The 21,405-nt window shown below is 44.7% G+C and overlaps 1 pseudogene; it reads right to left on the reverse strand.

Moving 5' to 3' along the window:
• Window positions 1-18,370: 18,370 nt before the first annotated feature.
• Window positions 18,371-19,234, reverse strand: LOC140516371 (gamma-soluble NSF attachment protein pseudogene; annotated as a pseudogene).
• Window positions 19,235-21,405: the final 2,171 nt, after the last annotated feature.

Below are 21,405 nucleotides of genomic sequence, written 5' to 3' on the forward strand. Positions count from 1 at the left end.
TCTTACACAATCTCTCTCTTTTCTCTAGACTGCTAGCTCTTAGCAGAAAGTGAGATTTGCTTGACAACAGTAAATTCTTCAAAACATTAACAGAGATGAAGCCTTTATTTCGGCCTTGAGGACTGGAGGACTGTGTGGTCAAGTGGACACCCACTGGGGACAAAAAGTTGCCTTGATTGTTCACAGATTTGGTCATGGGTGCTCTACATGTTCTGCTGAGCTTAATAAAGCTTGTCTGAAAGTTACTGTGTTGATAGCTTGAATGCTTTGCTTGCTTGGAAGGTGAAGGCTTTTTCCCTTTTGTCATGAGAATACAGAATGTTGATGGTCCCAAGAAAAATTCTGGGTGGGGATGCAAGCCAAAGAATAGATCTGGATGAAACATACCCCATACTGAACTTGGCCTATATAAACCTTTAAGGCAGGTAGGTAGTACAGTGGCTAGAGTACTATATGAGTTCAAATCCTGCCTAAGGTACTATCTAGATGTGTGACCCTCAGTGAGTCCATGAACCTCTCTATGCCTCAGTTTCCTCACCTATAAAATTAGTGGGCTATATTACATGTCTCCAAGGTCCTTTCCAACAGTAAATCTATAATCTGTTGGTCTTTGGCCATGGATTATAGACATGTTGGATCATATTTTATTATTATAGCACCTAATACCTAGTACTATATATAGTAGGTACTCAATAAAAATTTCTGGGATGCATAAATGAACCTACATTTTCAGCATTATTTCTTACTACTTCTCTATATGGAACTCTGATCTAGATAACCTGATTTACTCCTTTCACTGAAATGAACCTAAACAATCACTTTGACTCTAAATTCATTCCACGAGATCTTTTCCCCTTCAATTCTGTATTGCTCACTTAGCACTTATTATATTCTGCCTTCTATTTTCAGTTCTCTTGTTTTCATGTATTGTTACTCCAACTATGCCTTAAGGAGAAGGACCGTGTCTTGCACTTCTTAGTAAACTCCCTGTGTCTAACACTATGCCTTGCACAGGGTAGCTTCTTAACCAGTGCTTGCTGACCGAACAAGCCCTTCATCTTAGTCTACCCTAGCCCATCACAGAGAAGGCTCCATTGGATTTGGTCAGCACATACGGTAGACACTCTCCTCTCCCCCTGAAAAGACCTGAACTCATTAAAATTCAGCAATGCATTTTAAGTAATTTTCAAACAAAAAAAAATTTCTCAAAACAACAATAACAACAGTGAAGAAACCTGAAGAGAAAAATGGCATCAAGGAAAGAAACGGTGGTTAGGAATACACAGATATTAAATGATTAACAATACGAATTATAATATAGACTCATGCTTTGAAGGTCATCAACATTTTGTGTTTCTAATTATGGCATATCAATGAGGACATTCCCAACAAGTAAATAATAACTGTTCTTTTGAGTGCCTCGGAGCTGCTCTCTGATAGGTTGCTTGGTTTTGCCATTTTTAAATAATCTTGTCATAACCTCTAGCTCACTCAGCTGCCACGTGCAGGTTGATGTGGAATGCTTGCAAATTGCGCTGGGAGCAACTAATGAGTATCGGGCAAAATGTGTCGACTGGAGTTTAGGAAGTGGTAAGCCTGTTGCTCGCCGTGATTGATGATCAAGTGGTGTTTCAAACTTAACTAATTTACTAATGATCATGTTTGTGAATTGCTTCCTAGCAAAACAAAACATTGCCTAATGACTGGATCCAGACTTTGACAAACTTTATAGTCTTGAATCCAGGAGATATTTCTTATCAGTCCAACAGAAGCACCGAGTCAAAGAGTAGAGAAAAAGGGGCAACATTGACCATTTAGAGTGTTTGATGGAGAAAATGGATTTCTAGGGACATTGACAAAGGAGCATGAGCTAGTTTGTGGTCAAATGAACTGAAGTATTAAAAGGAATTCCTCCCTGAGTCCTTCTCCTCTAAGAAAATCTCAGAGAGCCCTTCTTGGTCAATACTGCTATTGACATTCTGGACTTTCAAGATTTTCTTTCATAGGGTTGATGGAACTAATTCAATGAAATAAAAGATCTATGTCTCTGTCAAGCATGGCATTATAATCCTTACTTATATCTCTTGGGAAATGATGAGGCTGAAGACACACACACACACAAACACACACACAAACACACACACAAACCTTGTGTAAAAGAGATTTAACTTTGTTGATCTGAAAAATGCTGTGTACCTCAATGGATCCACCAAAATACAGCAAAGTCTTCCATGTGTCCCACTGTGCATCAAAGGCCCATGAGGGGTAAGCATGAGCAGGTATACTCTCTTCTAACCCATGTCCTTTGTAATGTGTTTATAAACTTTAGAAGACAGGCGATGAACAGAGGGTCAACCTAAGAGTCAGGAGGAGCTGAGTTCAAGTTACTGAATTATACTCATACTGGCTCTGGGTGAGTCACTTAGCCACTGAGTGCCCCACACAGCTCTAGGAGACTCTAAGGTAACAGACCACTATCAAACGGTGCCAGTAGAAGGAGTTTCCACATCAGGAGTTCTCCACCAATGAAATAAGAATTTCAGAAAAGCTTTGACAACCCATTGTAATTCCTATTGAAAATACAACAACTCATCATAGAGACCTAAGAGCATTTTCAGTGCACTTGCCATATTGCCACATGTCATAAGGCAAACTGAAATGACTTTGGTAATATTCACAAGCTAAGGTAGCAAACTGTAGGAACAAAGGGATAACTGGCATAAAACTACAGTGTCATTTGTGGCAGGAGTCATGGGATCCCTTCCCATGCTCTCCATTTGGGGGGCATGCCTATTGAAATGAGGAAGGCTGCAAATACTTCATTGCCAAGTACATTGCTACACTGGAGATGTTTTCACTGTTATGCTAAAGGCATTATAAATCTTTCCTACAGTTCAGCTTTCTGCCAATGATGCTCAATGTGCAACTGAAGAGCCTGAACATTTGCAAACATTTCACCAAGTACACATGGACTTTCAGAGTCTTGGAATACCATATATGCAACCAAATGTTGGCCCCAGAGGTTGCCCTCTCTTCTCTCTCTGGGTTATCTATGTGGAGGAGAAGATGGTTCAATGAGTAATGAAGGGGTGAAAGGAACAGAAATAGTACATATACAGTTAGACACCATCGCCATAGCAGTGAATGTGGCTTAATGTTGTTTGTTACAAGGAGGGGTACTTGTTGAGTGGGTGGGGTATATGTGGAAATGACTGACTAAAAAACATCAATAAAACTACCTTTAAAAATAATAAAGTGAAAGCAGGGTGAGAACATTATTCATACTGTACCTGTATGCTAGAAATTCAATGCATGAAACAGTAAGTATTTACTAAGTACAAGGGAGAGGAAACAGATGACTTGCTTGAAAGAAACTCATTGCCCTCAGGTATGCCAAACTTCTGTGAACCAAGGTAGTAGAAGGTAGTAGAAGTTACTGTGCAGCCAGGGACTCAAAGACAAAGGACTAACTTTTGATTTCATGTGGGAAATGTCCTCTGAATGAGTCTACTTCCTTACCGCCTTGGGGTGATGCTCAGAAGTTGGCACCCAGCATGAGTTCAGTTAGTCCCATAGCTCAAGCCACGACTGTTATCTTTCAATGCTGGAGGAAAAATCCAAAATCCCAAGCCTCAGAACCAAAGAGGGGAAAATTCTGCATCGAATGGAACCAGTACCAATCTAAGTTCCTGAAGAGATCCACCAGCGATTCTGCTCCCTGGCATGCCAAGGATACTAGAGAGCGAAGCCTCTATGGATTTAGTGACTAAGGGGATAAGTGCTGGCTTTACATGCTGTGTTTGAGGCATACCAAGAACATACCTAGCACGTACAGTGAGCCCTTGGTGACCTTACCATTGAATCCCTGGAAGTTCAGTAGACTTGGATTATAAATTCAGTATGACTATAGGGGTGAACATTGCTTATTCACTGACTTGGATGCCCTGCTACTTCTGCTCGTAAATCCCTGCATTTCAAGAGACCAGGTAAACAACTTTGAAAGCTCATCAGCTGTACATGCTCTATTCAGTTACCAGAGGACTATGTTGGTTATACCAGTTGGTTCTTCTCCCATTCTGTGAAGGTCACAGTCCCTGCTTGTGCTCTCCTTATTCCTCTGATTCAGGGCTTCTGTCTCCTGTGGGAATAATCCAGGACATATACATTTCTATATCTCTCCAGGTATGCCTACCCTTATCTACCTCAGTCTAAGGTCTCAGCCTCTCTCTTCCCATTCCACCATGCCCTCTAGAACACCAACTTTATTTTCTAGCAAATTCTAGGGCTTTTCACTCTTTCCATCTTTTGGTACTAAGAGATACCTGACCTCCATGGCTACCCTTTCCAGTTCTGGGTTCTCCTTCTCTTATCTGTGCCACTGTGCCACAATATTCTGAGGTAGAAGGAGGAGGAGTTGTACACCTTGTTTCCTCTGCCACTTTCAGACACTCCCTTTGCCGCTACTACTCAGTCATCTTTCCATTTCTTTCATTCCATCTTTCCACCTTTCCATCTTTCATTTTATCTTTCTGATCCAAATATTTGTCAACATCATTCTGACTTATAACTAAGGGAAAGTTATAAGAGTTTTGTCCCAGGTCAGGATATTTAAAGGGTACCAACAGGCAACACAACTTAGCTGGCATAAACAAAAAGGATGTTGGGGGACGTACCCCTTCCAAACTGTGTTGGGAGTACTTCTTTCTCTGCCTCCCCTGCCCCCATGGTAGCAGAAATGGTAGCCTCATCCTAGAGGTGCCTGCTCCTCTATCCTAATATCCTAGGAGTATCATAACCCAGATGAACAGCAGCTCACTTTTTGTCTCACACATTTCCCAGCTGACATAACATTAATTCTTCATTATTCTGATTTTATGCTGCACTGCAGCATATTCATACCAGCCATATGCTTCCCTGTTGCCTTTTCAGCCTTTAAAACCATGCTCATATATGTATTACATACACTTATCCCTTCCATATCACAACTTTCCCCATTGCAGTTTTGATACATTAAGCATCAGCATAAGAAATCAAATGGGAATTTGGGGGTAGGTTTTGTGGAAGCCATAGATGACATGTGAAGACCAGCAGAAGACAGAGCAAAAGTTTAGACCCTCATAAATGCATAAAATGTATAGTATTGTATAATTCAACCCAAATTTTACAATACTTACTAGTAAACACCCCATTAAAGAAAAAGAAAAAAATCAGACATATCTAGTACAAAGAGAGGCCCAAAAAAATTATACGTGGAATTTTCCAGATCACAGGGGTACTACACCCCTAGCCTCCATGATGTAGAAGGGATAATTGTACAAGCAAGTGGGATTGTTAATCGGTGTGAGAATATATTGACATCCATGAAATACTTAACCTAAAAAAACTATATTAAAATAAAGAAGACACTAAGAAGAGTCTTCATCCTCCAGCATAGGATTCAGATGTGGAAATGATCTTACCGTCTTCCCTTTTTCTTAGGGAATAAAAGCAGCTGTTAGGGCCATATGTGGTGTAGTCAAACTCAGAATGAGATAAAAGCTTGTCTTTCCACTAAGGGTTATGTCTATTGGTTCATGTTATGTTTTGATCAAAATTGATTCAGAAAATGGTTCACACATTGTATGCATATTTTGGCAAAAACATCATAATCAACTTTTTTCATACAAATATTGGGTCAAACCCTAACCTCAAACTCCCCAAGTATCTTCTAGTGGGTTTCTTAAAAGCAAATCAAACCACCAAACTCCCCAACCCATAAACCCCCATTTAATTCATTTTAACAAAAAGTATTTTATATCCAGTATTGCACTAAGTTCTCTGTAATTTGCATAGATTATATATGGTGATTTATGATAATCATTGCTTCCTAAATGGCACTAAGACTTAATGTCAGCTCCTCGGAGGACGGAATATTGTCCTATGGTTGAGTGGCACTGCAGATATAGAGCATATGCCAAAGTTTCTTTGCTAGAAGGCCTTCATTTTGGTCTTCCTTTGACATATGTGAAAAATTCAGCTACTGAGTTGGGGCTCCAAGTTCAGCTCTCTTTTCAGACTCATTGAAAAATGATATGGTAGAGAAGAACACTTGCACTCAGGGACTCCTTGTGAGTCTGATAGGACTGAATCACAAGGAGACACTGAGTACATGTCTTCTTCTAGGTAGCTAGATGTGTTATAGTGGATAGAGTGCCAGACCCAGAGTGAGAAAGATCTGAGTTCAAATCCAACCTTAGACACTAGCTGTGTGATCCTGGGCAATTCACTTCACCTCTGTTTTCCTCAGTTTTATCATCTGTAAAACAGGGATAATAATAGGGCTGTTGTGAGGATCAAATGAGATAATATTTGCAAGGTCCTTAGCACAGTGCCTGCCACACAGTAGGTGCTACAAAAATGGAAGCGATTACTGATATCAGTAAACTCAGAGCAAAATAAATTCAGGAGAGCACTATGCTAAGGGGGAAGATGGCCCAAAATCATAACAAAATTTTACCTGAGATCTGGAGAGGCAATCCATGACACTGTAATAGGACACTCTGTACTACTTGAAGCCTGAAACCGAATTGAGTAACAAATACAGAAACTGTCAGGTGCTGTTTCAAGTGGAGTTATTTTCTAAGTGGAAATGAGATTTCCAACAGCCAAAGGGAATTTTTTAAAAAATATTCCTTCTATAAAGTATGAAGAACTTAGACTTTCCTACATAATTTGAGTACATATATATGTATACATATGAGTATATATATATGTATATGTATGCACATACAATAAATGTGTGTATATATATATATATATATATATATATATATATACATAAGATGTATGTGTGTATATATAAATGAGAGAGAAGGTGCCACAGTGGATAGATGGACATCCTTGCAGTCAGGAAAAGTGAATCTAACACACATTGAGTGTGTGAACCAGGGCAAGTCACTTAAACTCATGTTGCTCCAGGTGAGTCTCTTAGACTCTCTAAGTTACAGATGAGGGGTTTTTTATTTTTATTTTTTTTAACATTCATTTTGTTAAATTTTGAGTTCAAATTCTCCCCCATTCTATCCCTCTTCTACCTATTGAGAAGGGGCAGCTAGGTGGTACAGTGGATAGAGCACCAGTGCAGGAGTCAGGAAGATCTGAGTTCGAATGTCACCGCAGACACTTGACACTCACTAGCTGTGTGACCTTGGGCAAGTCATTTAACCCAAATGCCTCATCCTGGGTCATCTCCAGTTATCCTGATGAATATCTGGTCACTGGATTCAGATGGCTCTGGAGGAGAAGTGAGGCTGGTGAGCTGCACAACCCACAGCCAAGTGCAAGTCATGTCATTATTTCTCTGATGGCATGGTCTTCTTCAGCAGTGAAGGATGAACACATACCCACTGAGAAAGCAATCAACGTGATATCAATTATACATGTAAAGTCATGAAAAATATATTTCCATATTAGCCATGCTGCAAAACAAGGAAAGCAAGATAAATTTAAAGAGTGAAAAAAATTATGCTTCAATCTGCACTCATAGTTCATCAGTTCTCTCTCTGAAGATAGTTAGCATTTTCCATACAGACGAGTTTCTGAGCTGAATGGGCAGAAGAAGTTCCCTACACTGATGATACCAGAAACCAAAACCAAACTACATAAACCCTTAGGATCTCCTAATCCAACTGACCATGATATTGGCAAAGTCTAGCCTGACGACGCCAACTTCTGTGCAAGACTATCAGTAGCAGTCAGATCTAAGTAAGTGAAAAAGCATCAGTTGCTCGTGGGTAGGACGGGACAATATAATACAAATGAAAATTCCACCTAAATTAATTTACTTGTTTAGTGCCATACCAATCAAACTATCAGATAATTATTTTCTAGAGCTGGAAAAAATAATATCAAAATTCATCTGGAAGAACAAAAGGTCCAGAATATGAAGGCGACTAATGAAAAGAAATGCTAGGGAAGGTGGCCTAGTGCTACCACATCTCAAATTGGATTATAAAGCAGCAATTATCAAAACCACTTGGTACGGGCTAAGAGACAGAGGGGTAGACCAGTGGAAGAGGTTAGGTACTCAAGACAGACTAGGCAATGCATATAGCAATCTACTGTTTGATAAACCCAAGGACCCCAGCTTCTGGGATAAGAACTCACTATTTGACAAAAATTCCAAGGAAAACTGGATAAAAGTGTGGTGGAAACTAGGCACAGATCAACGGCTGACACCGTACACAACAATACAGTCGAAATGGGTACATGATCTAGATATAAAGAATGATATCATGGACAAACTAGAGTAGCAAGGGATAGTGTATTTATCAGATTTATGGACAGGGGAAGAATTTTTGACTAAAGAAGAGATAGAAAACATTGTAAAGTGCAAAATGGATAATTTTGGTTACGTTAAACTGAAAAGTTTCTGCACAAACAAACCCAATGCAACCAAGATAAGGAGGAAAGCAGAAAACTGGGAAAGAATTTTTGCAACTAGTGTCAGTGATAAAAGCCTCATTTGTAAAATATGTACAGAACTGAGTCAAATGTACAAGAATACAAGTCATTCCCCAATTGATAAATGGTCAAAGGATATGAACAGTCAGTTTTCAGAGGAAGAAATTAAAGCTATCTATAGTCATATGAAAAAAATGCTCTAAATCACTATTGATTAGAGAGATGCAAATCAAAACAACTCCAAGATACCACACACATCACACCTATCAGATTGGCTAACATGAGAGAACAGGAAGATGATAAATGCTGGAGAAGATGTGAGAGAGTTGGAACACTAATTCATTGTTGGTGGAGCTGTGAGCTGATCCAACCATTCTGGGGAGCAATTTGGAACTATATCCAAAGGGCCACAAAAATGTGCACACCCTTTCACCCAGAAATATCGCTTCTAGGACTGTATCCCCAGGAGATCATAAAAATGGGAAAGGCCCCACATGGACAAAAATATTTATAGCAGCTCTCTTTGTAGTGGCCAAAAACTGGAAATCAAGAGGATGTCCACCAATTGGGGAACAGCTGAAGAAATTTTGGTACATGAATGTAATGGAATATTATTGTGCTATAAGAAATGATGAACAGGAAGAATTCAGAGAGGCCTGGAAAGACTTATATGATCTCCACTGACTAAACGTGGTCTGAAGACAATCCTTCAGTCTGGAGGGAAAGCAGTAATTTGGCAAGAAGCAATGCAAATGGAGACGCAGGGAAAGAGAATGGGAATCTTTCACAAAATTCCATTCAACCCACAGACCTTCACAGGAGGGGGCCTACACCGCACTCCTGGTCAGGTTCCCTGACATCAATCCACCAATAGCATGCAGACCTTAGAAAGTCCAATGGAGGAAAAGCACAGCCATAAATAGGCCAAAATAGTTGTTAAGTCAAGGAAGGGAATGGACAGATGAAATTCACCCAGAATTCAATGGTTCACAGCAGGGAGTCTGTGTGTGGGGTGTGAAAAAGACAGCAGAACTCTATCCACAGATTGTATGTGTGCTGATGACAAATGCCTGCTGTACATGGAAAGGAGAAGAGGCACCAGAAGGGCCTGAAATCTATACCCAGCTAGAGACCAGAGGAATCTTTCCCAAAATCCCATCCATGGGACAGACCCTCACAGCAGGGGTCCAACCTCGATCTCTGCATCAGATTCATTAGAGGGGAGCCACCAACACTTTGCTGACCTGAGAAGGTAAAATGGTGGAAAAGAACAGATAGAACCAAGATAGAATTACTGCAAAGTAAGCCACTGGTTATGAAAAGTGAATGGACAGCCAGAACCCACCCAGAATTGAATCACTCACAGGGAAGCTGATAATGTGTTCTAGCAGACACCCCAGAAATATATCCACAGACTGTCTATCAGCTCTGGATGGTACCAGCGTATACAAAGACAGGACCAGAGTACCCACAATGGTCAGAAATGGAGACCTAGGAAAGGGAAAATTAATCTGCAGAAAAAATGCTAAAACCTAAGGAATGATTGGGAATCCCAACTGAGGTGCCAGTAGCAACCCAAAAAATGTTCCATAAATGGGAACTGGAGAGCAGACAGCCCCTTGGTCAAGAGGGATCCCAGGAACTAGGCCATAATCTCCTAAATGAACCCTTCAGGAAGAGATGAGAAAAATGTGCAAGAAGAAATCCAACCCAGTAACAAATTGATGCAAAGAAATAGCCCCAGGGAGATTTTGGATGCAGGGACACTGATGCTATGCCATGGACTAGATGGGGACCACAGACAAAGTGTCATGCTCAAAGGAACACAAGCAATGCTCCTCAGTGCCATGAAAGAGAAAATACAGGAACCATCCAAGGTAACAGCAACCACAGCAGGTGGTCTTCCAAGAGGTTCCAGTGATTGACAGATAGGACACAGGAAAAGATGGGGAAACATGGAGAGAGAAGTGGGTGATATATCCACAAATATGGGACACATGGACAGATGGGGACACATGGACAGACACATGGGGACACACAGACAGACACATGGGGATACAGGGACAGATGGGGACACATGGACAGACAGTGGGACACACGGACACATAGGAGATAAACAGAAAAATAGGGACACACAGACAGATTGGGACACACAGACAAACAGATGGGGACACACAGACAGATTGGGACACACAGACAGACACATGGGGACACACAGACAGACATATGGGGATACAGGGAGAGATGGGGACACAGAGACAGAAGACACACAGACAGACAGGGATACATGGACAGATAGGGACACATGGACAGATGGGGACACTTGGACAGACTGATGAGATTACATGGATAGCTCAATGGGGTCACACAGACAGATCGGGACACACTGACAAACAGATGGGGACACACAGACACATGGGGACACACAGACAGACACATGGGGACACAGGGACAGATGGGGACACACAGACAGATATGGGACACACAGACAGATGGGCAAACACGGACAGAAAGTTAGACACATGGGCAGATCAGAGAAACACAGACAGATGGGGACACACAGACTGATGGGGACACACAGACAGATTGGGACACACGGACGGATGAGGACACCTGGACAGATATATGGGGAGTATCCAAGGGGCAATGGTGAAGAAATCCCAGAGAAATGGATCCGAGGACATTCTGGGTACTGGTAAAAGCCTCCTGGATAAGTAGGTGCATCAGTTGTGTGGCAAATTCCCTTCTAAGTATGCCATACAGGAAAAGAAGATGAATCTGAAGAAAATCCCCAAACGTGGAGCTCCTGGGCAGAGCAGGGGACCCTTCCATGGCCCACAGAACAGAACCAAATCCCTGAAGTCTGACAAAAGAAGGTCCTGTGATCTTCAATCTTCCCTCAGTCGTGACTGACAATAGGGTCTCAACCAGAATCCCCTGAATCAGTTTCCCAGAGAAAGAGAGTCAGAGGACACGACAAGAAAGGCCATGCAAAAGCAGGAGGTGAACCAGCAACTTCGGTATTATAAGGGGCCTTAGAAATGTCTCCACTGACTACAGGTTGTCCCAAGCCAATCCTTCAGTCTGAAGGGAAAGCAGGAAGTGGACAAGAAGCACAGGAAATGGAGACCCAGGGAAAGAGTAGGGGAATCTTCCACAACATCCCATCCATGCCACAGGCCTTCACAGCAGGGGGGCCTACAGGGCACTCTGGGTCAGATTCCCTCACATCCATCCACCAACAGCATACAGACCTCAGAAAGTCCAATGGAAGAAAAGCACAGACAGAAGTAGGCCAGCCTACCTGGTCAAGGAAGGGAATGGACAGATGAAATTCACCCAGAATTCAATGGTTCACAGCAGGGAGCCTGTGAGTGGGGTATGAAGAAGACAGCAGAAATCTATCCACAGATTGTATGTGTGCTGAGGACAAATGCCTGCAGTACATGGAAAGGAGTAGAGGAACCAGAAGGGCCTGAAATCTACACCCAGCTAGAGAGCAGAGGAATCTTTCCCAAAATCCCATCCATGGGTCAGGCCCTCACAGCAGGGGTCCAACTTGAACTCTGCATCAGATTCATTAAAGGGGATCGAGCAATACTTTGCTGATCTGAGAACGTAAAATGGTGGAGAAGAAGAGAGAGAACCAGGCTAGAATTACCGAGTAATCCCCTGGTTATGAAGAGGAAATGGACAGCCAGAATCCACCCAGAATTCAAAGGGGAGCTGATAATGTGTTCTAGCAGACACCCCAGAAATATATCCACAGACTGTCTATCAGCCCTGGATGGTACCAGTGTATACACAGACAGAACTGGAGTACCCACAATGATCAGAAATGGAGACCCAGGAAAGGGAAAATGAATCTGCAGAAAAAATTCTAAGACCTAAGAAATGATTGGGAATCCCAACTGAGGTGCAAGTAGAAACCCAAATAATGTTCCATAAATGGGAACTGGAGAGTAGACAGTCCCTTGATCAAGAGGGAAACTGGGTACTAGACCACAGTCCCCTGAATGAACTCCTCAGGGAAAGAAGAGAAGAATGTGCAAGAAGAAATCCAACCCAGTAACTAACTGATGAGAAGAAACAGGCCCAAAGAGATTTTGGATGCAGTGACACTGAGGCTATGCCATGGCCTAGAAGGCGACTGAAGACGAAGGTTCATGCTCAAAGGAACACAAGCAATGCTTCTCAGTGCCTTGAAAGGGAAAATACAGGAGCCATCCAAGGTACCACAAACCACAACAGGAGATCCTCCAAGAGGCTCTAGTGATTGACAGATGGGGACAGATGGCCAGACAGATGGAGATATTCCATCAGGCATGACTAACAATAGGATCTCAACCATAATGCCCTAAATCAGCTGCCCAGGAAAAGAGAGTCAGAAGACACTACAAGAAAGCCCATGCAAAAGCAGTTGGTGAACCAGGAACTTGGGCATTACAAAGGGACCTAGAAATGTCTCCACTGACTACACATTGACGCAAGGCAATCCTCAATTCTGGAGGAAAAGCAGAATGTGGACAAGAAGCACTGGAAATGGACACTCAGGGAAACAGAAGGGGAATCTTCCACAAAATCCCATCAAGGCTACAGGCTTTCACAGCAGGGGGGCCTACACTGCACTCTAGGACAGATTCCTTCACATCCAGCCATCAAAAGCATTCAGACCTTAGAAAGTCCAATGGAGGAAAAGCACAGCCAGAACTAGGCCAAAGAACATGCCAAGTATGTCTCTGGTCATGGAAGGAAATGGACTGCCGAAATCCACCCGGAATTCCATCGGTCACAGTAGGGAGCCTGTGGGAAGGTTGTGGCAAAGACACCAGAAATCCATCCACAGATGGAATGTCTGCTGAGGACAATTGCACACTGTAGATGGAAAAGATCAGAGACATCAGAATGGCCTGAAATCTAGATGCAGTCAGAGAGTAGAGGAATCTTCTCCAGAACCCATCTATATTTCAGGCTGTCACTGCAGGAGTCCTACCATGAAATGTGGGTCAGATTAGTTAAAGGGAATTCACCAAGAGTTTGCACATCTGATAAAGTAGTAGAAAAGCACAGCTAGAAGGAGGCCAAAATTACCCCAAAGTATGCCCCTGGTCAAGAAAAGTGAATGGACAGCCAGAATCCAACCAGAATTCAATAACCAACAATGAAAATTGGGGTGTGGATAGACTGTAGCAGACACCCCAGAAATCTATCCACAGACAACCTGTTGGACCTGGACAGTTCTAGTGTAGACATGGAAAACAGCAGAGGTGCCCAAATGTCCTATAATCCAGACTCAGGCAAAGAGAAGTGGAACCTGAAACACAAAAGTCTAAGAGGGAAGCAATGATTGACAGCAGGGGCTCCAAACCCAGGGTCCAGCAGCAACCCAGTGTAGTGATCCATGAACAATGATGGTTTGTCTAAGGGTTTTTTGTGGAATTGCCTTACTATCAATATCCTTCCATCCTCAATGGTAAATTTTAATGTGACATAATCATCCCTTTGTTTCTGCCCCCTCATGTTTTATTATTAGAATTCAACTTCATCAGGTGTTGAAGCCACAACTGCTGCTTTTCTGAGCTTACCAGTTTGCCTAGGAGCAGCACAGTAAATACATGTCTTCCATGGTCTCATGTTAAATCTGTATGTGGCTTTCCCATGTAGCTGTGCTGACTAGAGGTGAAATTTTCATAGATTCTGAGCGACATGGCACCTTAAAAATCAGGTAGTTCTAGGCCTGTTCTTTATGTCATTCCCTTCCCAGTAGAAAATAAGCTTATTACCTCATCCCAGGAGAGCATAGGCTGCAGGCAGGACAGCTACCTCACCCCGCAAATATGTGCTTCCAATCACTAACCAACCACAAGCACAACTTGATTGATTGATTGATAACAACATACCCCATTCTACAGTGTCATGCATGAACAAAATTAAAGGCATGTCAGATTTCAAAGTCAGTATTACCATTTATGGGGAAAAAAGTCAGTGTCACCACTGTTGGTTTTCTAAAGCCAGTATGACCAATTTTGGTTTAAAAAGGCAATTTCCCATCTTTGATCAAAAGAAGACAGTACCACCATATTTGGTAAAAATGCCTATGCTGTGACCAGTTGTTGAAATGACAAGCATTGTTGGGTAGATGGATGTGTCACCCCTGCTGTCTGTGTGTCCCCATCTAATACTGTGTTTCTATCTCTCTGTCTAATGGAGGAAAAGCACAGCCAGTGCTAGGCCAAAGTACACTCCAAGTGTGCCCCTGGTCAAGGAAGGGAATGGACAGCCAAAATCCAACCAGAATTCAATCTTTCACAATAGGGAGCCTGAAGATGCAATCTTTCATACGTAGCAAAACTCTATGCACACACTCTGCATCTGTGGAGGAGAATTGCCCTGGTGCACATAGAAAGGACAGAGGCAACAGAAGGAGCTGAAATCTAGACCCAGGCAGAAAGCAGAGGAATCTTCCCCAAAATCCCATCCATGGACCGGGTCCTCACAGAGGTGGACAAAAGGGAATGGACAGCCAGTAGCCACCCAGACTTCAGTCACTCACAGTGAGGAGCTGAGGATGGGCTTCAGCAGACACTACAGACATCTATCCACAGACTGCTGATCAGCCCAAGATGGTTCCAGTGTATACATGGAAATGACCAGAATAATGATCTGAAATCAAGAACCAGGACAGAGAAGAGGAATCTACCCCCAAAATCTAAGACTTACGGAATAATTCATAGCATGGGGTCCCAAGTGAGGTGCCACTATCAACCCACTAAAAGGATTCATGAACACTCACTTGAGAGTAGACAGTCCCTTTCTCAAGAAGGACCCCAGGAACTAGGCCACAAGCCCCCAAATGAAATCCTCAGGGAAAAAGGAGAAGAATTTGAAAGAAGAAATTCAACGTGGTAAGAAATTGCCTAAAAGAAATAGCCCAGAGAGATTTTGGATGCAGGGCCCTTGGTCCTAGGCCTTGGCCTAGTGATGGACCACAGACTAAGGGTCATGCTCAAAGAAACACCAGCAATGGTCCTCAGAGCCCTGGAAGTAAAAGTACAAGAACTATCCAAGGTGCCAGCAACCACAGCCTTCCAAAAGGCTCTAGTGATGGACAGATGAAGACACAAATAGAGAGATGGGGACACACACACACACACACACACAGATTGGGACACACAGACAGAAAGCTGCGCACACACAGACAGATGGGGATGCAGGGCTGTTTAGGAGACACACGGACAGATAGGGACACACAGATAGATGAAGATATGGACACAGAAGAGCACATGGACAGATGGGACACACAGACAGACAGCTAGGTACACTCTGAGAGATGGGGACATATGGACCAATAGGAGACACACGGACAGATGGGGCTCACAGACAGAAGTGGCCACAGGCAGAAAGATGGGGACACACAGACTTATGGGTACACACGGACACATGGGGACACACAGACAGATGGGTGCACATGGACAGGCAGTTGCAGATTGATAGACAGATGGGACACAGACAGATGGGGACACACAGACAGAAAGCTAGGGACACGCAGACAGATGGGGACACACAGACAGAAAGCTGGGGACACGCAGTCAGATGGGGACACAGGGACATTTAGGAGCCACACAGACAGATAGGGACACACAGATAGATGAAGATCCAGACAGACAGGAGCACATGGACAGATGGGACACACAGACTGGCTCCCGAGGGCCAGCTGAGGTCCATCTCTGGAGTAAGTTTCCACACTGAGAGTTCTCCACATCAATGAAATCACAGATCCAAAGCGCAGAAAGAAAACAAAAGAAAAGCCCTACCAAAGAAATATTCACTTTTAAAGCTTACTCTGCTGCTCTCAGTAAACTAATTCATTATTGCCGGATTGTTTTTTGGTTGTTTTTTTTTTGGTAAACAGAAAGGACAGTAGACTTGGATTTCCACTGCTGTAAAAATAAATCCTCTGGTCTGTACACAGTGACGTGGACTCACACGTGCTTAAAGCACTGCTATCCTCTCGCAGGGGTGGAGAGAGGGCACAGAAGGGCAGATGGATAAGAATCCTTCTAGTGGGCATTCTACAGGTCCTCCACACCATAAAACCAGCTGTGGCTAGAAGTGAATGTGAAAGCAGCCCTAAGGAAATCATCTTTATGATACCATTTGCCTTGCAACACAGTATTTCCTAGTGCATCATCATTCTGATGAATTTCAGGGCATTCATTACATTTCCTGGAGGAAAACATATACATCTTGATTTGCACATAACTAGTTCCCTTTGTAATCCTACATTTTATGCATTGAAGCATATTTTTTGAAAGTTTTCTGAGTCTTCAGCAAGCTTCCACAGGGCTCAAGGATACCCAAAACAAGCTTAAGGGGACCCTTACTCCATGAAAGGATTCAGCATTTGCCTATTTTTTGGTAGAGAGGCAGTCATATTGATGGCAACTTGTTCTATTTTCAGTGTTCTTTTCAGAAGGAATACTAAAGGCTTTTCACAGATTCTCATTAACATGAGAGCCAATGCAAGCTTGGAGGCAATTTTCTTTTAGGGGCTATACATATAGTAATGTCCTATCATGCAGGAAGGCCTCTGGACTTTGCAAGGGGAAACTCCCCTTGAAATCAGTTGTCTCCACGTTTTACAAACAGTCTGCATGTTTAATGGGCTACAAGGGGCAACAAAATTAGGAAGGTGGAGGGGAATTCTGAGGCCATTTCAGTCCAACTCCTGGACAAGGACCTCCACTGTAGGAAACCAGCAAGAAGTCACCTAGTCTTTGCTGCCAGAGTTCCTGGACCTGGGGACCCATGTTGTCCTGAGACCATACATTCTGCTTTGGGATGGTTCTAATTATTATCAAGTGTTTCCTCAGTCAAGCTTCAAGTTCTACCTTCTTTTCTACCTACCTTGGGAATTTTGGAAGTGTCAATGAATTGAGATGGTTATTCTGTAGAACCTTCCTCAATGTGGCTCCAATTAACTTTTGGTAATTTAAATACTGTTGAATAATTTTGAAAAAGGAAATGTGTACAGGGAGATGAGCAGGACAGGGATGGGTCTGAAAGATGCTACAGATTCCTCCTGCACAAGGCACTTCTGTCCCCTCTGGGCTAGGTTAGGCAAAGCTTGCCTTACCATGTCAGAGGGGTTCCATGCCTCCCTGGTCAGATCCCTTTCTCTCTTGTCTGGTCCCATTTCCTCACCACCTTCGTTTCATTTCTTCATTGTATTTGGAATCAGAAGACCCAGAGGGCCCATCCTGCCTGTCCCTGTTCCCTGTGGCCTGTCACCTGTGGGTTACTGAGCAAGTTAACTTCTTTGGGCCCCAGGGCTACCTCCTATGTAAAACCAGGGGATTAGACTGGGTGGACCTGCTCAAGTCCCATACAGGGGGACAACTGATCCTGTAGCTGATCCCACACCTGAGCTTCAAGCTCAAGCTGATTGAATGCAGCTCATTTCGATTTTCCAGGGAAAAGGCTAAGTCATTTGCAGCCTTGAAGGTTTGGGCAGTATGTCTTAGAAGGGTAACCATGGGGAAGGCATGAAAAAAGTCTCAGAAGTTTTAGGTGTTTTATAATCTCATCCTGAGGAGTTTGGGCAGTCAAATGTCTATGAATGTAGGATGTATGTCCTGAGGATCATGGGGAAACGAGAGGAAGTGGGGTGGGAAAGCAGAGAGTAACCTAATTGATGGTTTTCTATATTGAACCATGAAGGGAGGAATATATCTTCTCTGCAACGATGAGACGGAAGGGGTCATTGGGAAGGGGGAGGAATCCAAAGGCTTCCTTGCACGTTTGAAGTAAAGAAGCTGAGAACAGGTATGATGCGACAAAGCACACACACACAGACACACAAACACACACACACACAGGATAGGTATAACAGAACTTTTATTTTTTTAACTAATTGGCTTTAATGAATTCATTGTTCTAGGAAGGACAGGTTCTCGACGGTAAGCATCTTCAGCATCGTGGTCATCTCCCTGTACACCTCGTCCAGGTACTGGACGACAGGAGAGCTGCACACCTCGTCCACCCCTTCTTGGTCCTGGTCTTCATAACAGTTCAGCAAAGCTACCATGGCCACGTACTCGTCGCTGAACTGGAAGGTCGGAAAATTGACACAGCAGTCTTGCAGGCACTGGGAGGCAGCAGAAAAATCCCGGCCACACAGGTGGGCTAGACACTGCGCCAGGGCTCTCTGGTGGCACATGGTGAAGCCCTCCACCTTGGCATACAAGTGCTTCTCCTGGCTGAGGGAGATCGCAGCGTCCCCGTAGCGCTGGAGCCGCACCAGAAGCTTGGAAGCTCGGCTGCTGAAGTCCAGGGCCGGCAGCAAGTGCTCGTCCGCCTCAAAGAGCTGGGATGCCCGCTGGTAGAGGGGCACCACCTGGTGCGGGATCTGGCTCTCCAGCAGCTGGCTGAAGCGCCTCAAGGTGCAGGCTGCGACGTCTGCCGCTCCACGCTCCAGGGACAACGAGACAGCCCGCTTCACCGCCTGGGCGGCCTCGCCCAGCTGCTCGGACTGGCTCAGGTACAGGCTGGCTCGCTCGTAGGCCACGGCGGCACGGAGGGGCACCCGGTTTTGCTCGTGGGCCTCAGCCTCCTTGAACAAGGCTCCCGCGGCCTCCTTCAGCTGGTGAGCGCTGCTGAAGGCTAAGGCGGCCTTGGCGAACTCTCTCGCAGCCTTCCCGTAGTCCGGCCTCCATCGGAACAGCCCGAGGCGCGTGTATTGGGTGCCCTTGGCCAGGCACCGCAGGGCTTCCCTGGATTTCTCTTCCTCCATGGCCGGGGCGGACCAGGATCACCCGAAAACGGCGTGGAGACGGGCAGAGGGAGAGCCGTTGCCCACCTTCGCAACGGAACCCAACGGAGTGTGGGGCTGAGCGTTGGGGGGGAGGGCCGCCAATGGAACATCCCAGGGATTGCAGAAGAACCCTGCGGGAGGTCCCCGGAGTCAGAGCCACGGTGGAGCTGGGGCCGGGGTGACAGGGCCTCCCGAGTCCGTGCAGAGGAAGAAGGACCTCTCGCAAGGGGGCCATCTGGGCAAGGAGGTGGCCGAACCCGCAGCGAGGGAGTCTGTAGAGCATCCAGAGCTGGCTAGCCAAAGAGCTGGGCCAGCCTGGGGGGAGGCTGGACCAAAAAGGACCGATGGAGAGGCAGAGGGGAACCCAAGGTGGGCGGAGGGAGGGAAGGGGGTCTGTGCAGGGAGAGCCACAGGGCTCACACCTAGGAAGTGACACATCACACTCCTATGGGCGGCTGAGGGCAGGGGAAAGAACAGGGGTGATGGGGCGGCGGGGAAGGCTCCTTGGGAACAGCAGCAGAAGACGTCACCAGGAACCACACAGGACCACGGGGAGAGAGGCTGCTGGCCAAGCTGTTAGCCTGGCCAGGGGTTACCCTCTATCACCAGGGATTCAGCTCTGCCAGTCTATAAATTTCGGGAGAATTGGTTTAATACCAATTGATGAAAGAAAAGAGAGGAAAAAGAACATGATTCAAGGGTGTGCTTCATGGGGGAGGGAAACCCGGAAATGTCCTCTGGACACAACCTCACAGCCATAGGATCACAGGTGTAGAGCTGGGAAGGGCCATCACAAGCCAGTATCCTCAACAGAGGAGGAAACGGAGGCACAGAGGTTAAATGACTTGCCCAGTGAGACACAGGAACTAAGGGAGGCTCCATTCACGCCCAGGTCCCCTGACTCCCCAAGAATCGTATCCACCACACTACATTCCCGATGATGACATATGATGATTTTTAATGAAACAAACTTTTCTGTAGGAGGTTTATCCAATAACTTTCAAACTGTTTTTTTGTTAAGGTCTACCAGATCCCACTGAGAAAAATCTGAAAGAAGGTTCAGGATCTTCCAAGCTGCATGAGATGAGAAATAAGGTGAGTTCCAGGCAAAGGACTCTGAGAGCCATGAGCAAGAGGAGCTGATTATTGGAGAGAGTATCTAACTGAGTGAGATTTCCATGTCAGGGCTGGAAGTTGGGGAAAGACTGGGAAAGGAATCATGCACATGGTAGCACCTGGGCTGGGAAGGCTGGGCTGGGTCAAGGCAAGCCTGGAAGGAAAAAGGAAGTGTTCAGGAAATATTGGTCAAACCTAAAGGGTGGGCAAAGGTGGCAGGAAGTACAAAGAACTCCCTAGTAAGGCAGAAGCACGTAATCCCTGAAGGAAAAGAGCCATGCTTTGGGCTGAAAAGATAAGATGATGGCAGGTTACAGAGACAACAAAAGCAAAGTTGAGCATTTGTGTCATGTGCTGCAAGCTCTAGGGAGGCACCTCAGAAATCCATCCCCAGATGTCCAGTAAGCCAGAAGAGATCCAGTGTATACATGGAAAGCAGCAGAGGGACCAGAATGGCCTGAAATCCAGACCCAGCCAAAGAGAAGATGAATCTGCTACACAAAAGGCTAAGAGGGAAGTCATGATTCACCACAGGGGGTCCCAACAACCTTCCAGTACCACCCCACTGTAGTGATCCTTGAACAATGACTGGAGAGTAGACAGCCCCTGGGGCAAGACCGACCTGACTACTGGGCCAGAATCCCCCAAATAACCTCCTCAGCTGAAAGGAGCAGAAAGTTCAAAAACAAATCCCACGCAAGAACAAACTGGTTAAAAAAGTATAGTCCTAGACAGACTTTGGATGTAGGGACACTGATGCCACGTCAGGGCCTGTAGGTGGACCACAGTGGAAGTGTTCTGCTCAACTAACCTAAGCAATGAGCCTGATTGCCCAGTAAGGGGGATACAGGAAACCTCCAAGGTGCCAGCAGCCACAGCAGGAGGTCCTCCAAGGGGCTCTGGCGAGGGAACCTCACAGAAATTGATCTGGGGACATTGTGATGACTGAGAAAAGTCTCCTGGGTTACAGGGAGCATCCGCGGATGGGCCAATTCCCCACAAACTTCGTGATAGAGCAAATGAAGATGTATCTG

The sequence above is a fragment of the Notamacropus eugenii genome, chromosome X (genome assembly GCF_028372415.1).
Source record: "Notamacropus eugenii isolate mMacEug1 chromosome X, mMacEug1.pri_v2, whole genome shotgun sequence".
NCBI lineage: Eukaryota > Metazoa > Chordata > Mammalia > Diprotodontia > Macropodidae > Notamacropus > Notamacropus eugenii.